At 47.8% G+C, this 6306-nt stretch overlaps 1 long non-coding RNA gene across 1 annotated transcript; it reads left to right on the plus strand.

The window, feature by feature from the left end:
* The first annotated feature begins 2297 nt into the window (after positions 1-2297).
* On the plus strand, positions 2298-5688 carry LOC122375756. The gene is made up of 3 exons (XR_006255450.1): positions 2298-2545; positions 4555-4683; positions 5261-5688. It is a non-coding gene; the product is annotated as an uncharacterized LOC122375756 (long non-coding RNA).
* Positions 5689-6306: the final 618 nt, after the last annotated feature.

The raw sequence follows: 6306 nt of genomic DNA on the forward strand, positions 1-6306 counted from the left end.
GGGTTTTTTGTTTGGGAAATTACGCTCTTTCCAATGATGTGCATATTGCCGGGGTTGATCGCAAAGTTAGGGGCAATACTTAGAAAGGGCCTCTTTGGGGCCCTCTTTGGGCCCCTTCCTTTGGATTCCCCGGTAGGTTTCTTCAGCCAGATTGAAGAGGGGGCCCAGGAGAGTGTCTGTGCAAATTTTGAAGAAAATCGTAGGGGCCGCCCCATTGGGCCCCAAATTTCAATTGGGTCCCGTGGGCCCCAGGTGGGCCCCATCGAAAAATGTTACTTGGGTTTTTTGTTTGGGAAATTACGCTCTTTCCAATGATGTGCATATTGCCGGGGTTGGTCGCGAAATTAGGGGCAATACTTAGAAAGGGCCTCTTTGGGGCCCTCTTTGGGCCCCTTCCTTTGGATTCCCCGGTAGGTCTCTTCAGCCAGATTGAAGAGGGGGCCCAGGAGAGTGTCTGTGCAAATTTTGAAGAAAATCGTAGGGGCCGCCCCATTGGGCCCCAAATTTCAATTGGGTCCCGTGGGCCCCAGGTGGGCCCCATCGAAAAATGTTACTTGGGTTTTTTGTTTGGGAAATTACGCTCTTTCCAATGATGTGCATATTGCCGGGGTTGGTCGCGAAATTAGGGGCAATACTTAGAAAGGGCCTCTTTGGGGCCCTCTTTGGGCCCCTTCCTTTGGATTCCCCGGTAGGTCTCTTCAGCCAGATTGAAGAGGGGGCCCAGGAGAGTGTCTGTGCAAATTTTGAAGAAAATCGTAGGGGCCGCCCCATTGGGCCCCAAATTTCAATTGGGTCCCGTGGGCCCCAGGTGGGCCCCATCGAAAAATGTTACTTGGGTTTTTTGTTTGGGAAATTACGCTCTTTCCAATGATGTGCATATTGCTGGATTTTGTCGATGTTATAGGCCTGAAATTGTTGAAAACGTTTATTTATGCCCCGAGGGCATACTCCCGGGCCCATATATTTGAAGCTGTTTTGTTCGGTTCAGGGGGGCGCTAGCCCCCTTAATTTGGTACCGTTGCATGTAAAATTTTGTCCTCTTTCGAATGACGTGCATTTTTAGCTGTTTTGACGGCTAGAAGTAGGGTTTTCAAAGTTCGTCGATTGTGCCCTGAGGGCATACTGTTTTTTGGGATTTGTGGCCCCCCTGATGGATTCCCCGCATTTTGGCACTAGGATTTTCGATAGAGGACACCATTCTGCACCTCTCCACCAAAATTCAGCGAAATCGTAGGGGCCGTCGATCCCTGCTGAATCCCTGCTGAACCCCTGCTGAATCCCTGCTAACTTCCGTTACATGTATTTGGAACGGATCGCTCATGTAACCGAAACGTCCGAGGCACACGATTCGGGCCGTATTTCACAAGAACTATTCTTTGCTGACTGGAAGCGTCAAAATGCAAAATACTAAGCATTTTTTTTATTGGCTGCCTCGTAGAAAATAGCAAAAAAAATGTTGGTATTTTGGTTTAGTCTTTGGATGTGAAATAAAATGAATGAAATATTTTGATACATAATTTTTTCTGACCACCCTGCTGTCGCTGCATGGCGAATCAGTGCCCACTGACTTAAAGGAAATAGTTCACTTTCACGAAATTATTTTTTTTTGCAACGATTTATGATTTTTTATGTTCAAAATAATCAGCAAAGAAAATAAAACCTTTTTATAACAAAAGATTTTTTTTCTATATTTTGATATAGGAAGAACTTTTCAGTTTCTGTAAGGCACAGGCGATCCAGTATGAAAAGAGCATGGGTCCCGAAAATTCTTCAGAAACAGAGAAATTATCGCAGCCACCGGCATTTGGGCGATCTGCTCGATCTGAAAATGTTCCCCTGAATGTCCTAATTGATCAGTACGAGAATTTCTCTAGAGTTCTCGTAGATAATTTCTCTAGTTTCTGAATAATTTTCGGGACCCATGCTCTTTTCATACTGGATGGAAATATATGCAAGGCACACATCCTCAACGCAAGACACCTTTTTCGGGACGAGAAATAGAATATCTTTGCCTAGGGTGATCATTGGGCTGTAAAATCTCCTGATTTATGCTCGTCTCAGCCTAAGCTACAGAACTGCTATTCCAGTTCAAAACCCATGTTAAAAAGTGAACTATTTCCTTTAAAACAAGAAAACTTTGTTTTCATTTTTTGATTTCATGTTAATTTTAAATGTTTTTGAGACTATCAAATGATATAACTATTTAAAATTTAGTTCAGTCGTCCCGGTAAATGCCGCAACTGCGCCATGACTGTACGCTAATCCTATTCCGTTTGTGATACGAATTACCGGCCGTCGAGGAGTCAGCCCGGGTGAGCCAAACAAGATCCGTTTGACGTAGATAAAACGAATTAGTCTCATGTAACCGGTGCCGTAGATACGTTCGTGGGGAGCTGATGCGCATTAGCGTAGTGCGTATTTGGAACGGATCGCTCATGTAACCCCGGTATATAATGGGGTCTGTTATTTGATTTGATTTTGTTAGGTGAAGATGGAGATGGCCTTGGAAATATGCGGAAGGCACTGTGACTATAAATAATGGAAGGTAGGTGTTGGTTATACTTTTCCTGAGATTTTGCCTGTGCGAGCACCAGGCTGGGTGAATTTGTGTTTTAGATCCTTTGACCTTTTCTGAATTATGTGGTTCAGTTGAGATTCAAATCAAAATAGGTAAAAGGTAACTAGGCAAAGGCCAAAGGTAGTTGATGTTTTGATTGATTTGTCTTGTAGTTGTGGTAATTATCCTACCAAGTATGTAGTCTGCTCTACCCCCAACGACCAGTTGACGAAGCATGGCAATTTCGACGAGATGTTGTCATCGTGGGGTTGTTCAGCTGGTGTGGGTTTGGTGCATTGCGGATTTGGCTTGGTGCAGCGCAGATTTAGTGTATCGTGGTGCGAGTTTGGCCTGGGTGGTGTTTCACCGGTGATAGTGATAGCAGCACGCTGCTATTAGGTACATGTGTCAAATTAGGTTTCCATGGAGACATCAACAAGCCCCATTCACATTGCTCCAACACAACCACAAGTGTGACGTCAGCAGAATAGCAGCGTGCTGCTATCACCGGTGAAACACCACCCTGGTGACGGACTTGACGGGGTGTCAATAAGGCTGGAGTCACCTTCAGCGCTAGCCAGTAAATGTGTAGATAAAAGGAAGCTGAAATTTAAAAACAATCTAACCTTACCTAACCTTACCTATTGGCTATTAACATACTAACCTATACCCTACACCCTACCAACTGACGGTGATGCCAGCTTTACCATAAACCGTAGGTTGTAGTTAAGTAGGTAAGGTTAGGTCAGGTTAGATAATGGTTTCTTCTCTTAGACTAGGTAGGTATTTGATTAGATTTAAAAGCAAATTTTGTGTAAATGTCTCAAGAACTGGAGAGTCTAGCGACTTCACAAATGGGTGGCATCATGTGAGATGCCTGCTATATGAATACCAGAAATCCTTCTCTATGCCTCAACCCCCTGTTCTGGGCTGGGCAGACACTTTCATCCCATGTGGGAAGCTCCCCTAGGAGCATACACGGAGCCAGGTGCAGTGTCAGGGGCTGGGTGCCCTGTCCACTGGATTGGCTCAGCCCCAATGACTTGTACTAGGGTGCTTGCCCATACCAATAGCTCCCCCTAATTCCTATCATTCCTCCAACTCTGTAGTCTTTTTGGGCCAAAACCTGAAAGAGCCCAACCCAACAAAACTTTAAATTGATTTTGTAACTTGTGGCATAGTACTTAGTAAGTATTTTGCCAGTCTGGCAACATCCCATTACTGCCTTGACTGGCTTTCTTCTCTCTCATGCTGATCCTGTGTCACAGAGCCACATAGATGAGCAGCTACCCATCGTAGGATGCACACTCAACCTCCTGCTAGTTTCTGAGCCAAGTCAGCTTGACAGAGGGGTCTGCTAATGCACAGCCACCTAGCCACTGCTAACAGATGCTGGCTGGGACAGACGCTCATCAAAGGTGTGCCACACGACATGGGCATTCTCGTTCTGCATCAAGCCTCAAGGTGCCTCGCATCAAGCCTCAAGGTGCCTCAGCCAAATGACAGTGAGAAATAAGGGTTGGAGTAAAAGAAGAGGACTGATTAGAAAATCCATTTACCACAATTTTATCACTGTGGACCATCGCGAATGCGTAGTGTAATATTAACCTAGCAGCCCAGCACGCTCAAAAGATCTTGGAAACTGGACCCCAGATCAGTAGATGCAGACATGCACATGCAGACGAAACACCAGCGCCATGCATGGGGCCCAATCTCACCATAGAAATGCCAAAGCATTTCTGTGGTGCCATTTTGTGGATGGCAGCATGGCTCAAGCCATGCTGCCATCCACATGACGTGCGGCCAGGTATCCATTATCAGACTAGATATGTGATATCTGAGTTTTTTTTTATAACACAGCCATTTGCAATCTTCTGTGGCGATGGAACTTTCTTAGCATAAAAGACCGCCGTTGTGTACCGTGCCTGTGGCCAGCTTAGTCGTTTCCATTGTATGCTTTGTGGTTTTTTAGTTCTGAGCATGTTATCTTTCAACAGGCTCGTTGCTGTCGGCGGTTCTGAAGTCAGCGGTTCGATCCAGCTGAAGGACGTCACCTGGCAGGAAGTTGCAGAGTGTGGTGGCCAGTATCAAGCCACATTGTCCAGAAACCATCACATTATCTCCAGGTCAGTAATTGTGTGAACCGGGGGGGGGGGGGGCGCAGCTGCGCCTTGGTCACCACTGTGTCGAGTTGTGGACGCCCATGGGCCACTGTGTCGAGTTGTGATAGGAAAATCCTGCGAAATTCCTCCCACTTCCCCGTAGGTCTTTGCTGCTTTAACACAGGTGTCCAGTCCGTGTCGGTGAGCTGCCAGTTGAACTGGTCAGGATCGACCCGCTGTAAGCACCGGCGTTGAACCGTCGGGCCGGTCGCCGCACGCCACCAAACCGCAGCCCCACGCGGGTAATAATCGGGCTTGGACTTCTTGGATGAGATGTTTATGCACAGGCTAATGTACTGTAATTATGACTGAGTGTGCGACAGAAGACGTTGTGACTATGAGTCATACTCGCCGTGGCTGGTATTTGATGACCGTCGTGACCTGTGACGGTCGCCGTGACTGCTGTGTGACGATCACCGTGACTGTAATGTGACGGTCGCCGTGGCTGGTACGTGATGTTCTCAGTAACTGTTTATATAACGGCCGTCGCGACTGAAAGGTGACGACGTGACGTGACGTGACGCGACTCGCTCTGTTACAGGTCACTAGTCGCCGGTGCTCGAGCTGACGGCGTCGTTCAAGGGCTCCACGGTGACAAGCGCCGTCACCGTTGCCGCCGCCGCCGAGACCATCCGACTCCTGGGCCCTGTTTCACGGCAGCGTACTGCAGCGCGCTACGCAGCGCTGCTGTGCTAGTGCGGCGATTGAGACGAATTCGGCTCGACGCTCCAGCGTTGCGAAACACCCGTGTCTATGAAGGATACGCCGATACGTGCCCCAGCTTCAAGCCCTTCCCTCCCCCCCCCCCGTCCCGTCCCATCCCAACGGTGTTGGCCGAGATTGGGGTTTGGTATTTTAACGGGCTCTCCGATGACGTCCCGCAATTTGTGTTATGTAATTTGACGATTATGTCGTAGTCTCATTCTGTCTCGATATGCTAATAAATGATAAATGGGACGGAGGTTGGAAGTAAGGTGTGAGTGGCTGTAACCGGCAGGTTTTGGCGAGCGCGATATTAGTTATCGTGAGCGCGCCAGCTGCAATCAATCGCGCGCTTCTGGCGAGAAAATACTTGCTCTGGAACCTAGAAGTTTGTCGTGAAATCTATGTACCTTTGGATTGAATTATTAGGACATAATGTACTTTCGGTGTCCAGCACTGCAGCTCTGGAAACAGAAATATGGATGTTGGCTGTTTGATTTAGCAAGGGCTAACAATCCGCGTCAAGAATCAAAAGCTGTATGTGTTCGGACGCGCATTCACCGGCAAACACCTCGGCTCAGCTGATTAGTATATTTACAGTGATCGTACGGTACACGTTAATTCAGTTAACAACTCTGTGCTGATTCCCCGTGCCTTCCGGCCTCTTGTCCTCCGCCGCCTCAAGCCCCCGTGCTGAGCCACCCGCTCAGCCCCGAGCCCCTCTCGCCGAGCGCACCGCTCAGCGACTGCCCGCCGCAGTGATGCCATCCACATTTTTGCTCCATCCCAAGATCTCGACCAGAATTTCCCAAGATTCTCGTCTCAAATCCCAAGACTACCCATCGAATATCCTTAGGAGTACCCCAAGTAAATCCATAGCTTATT

This window comes from Amphibalanus amphitrite, unplaced genomic scaffold (genome assembly GCF_019059575.1).
Source record: "Amphibalanus amphitrite isolate SeventyFive unplaced genomic scaffold, NRLGWU_Aamphi_draft 001912F_arrow, whole genome shotgun sequence".
Classification (NCBI taxonomy): Eukaryota; Metazoa; Arthropoda; class Thecostraca; order Balanomorpha; family Balanidae; genus Amphibalanus; species Amphibalanus amphitrite.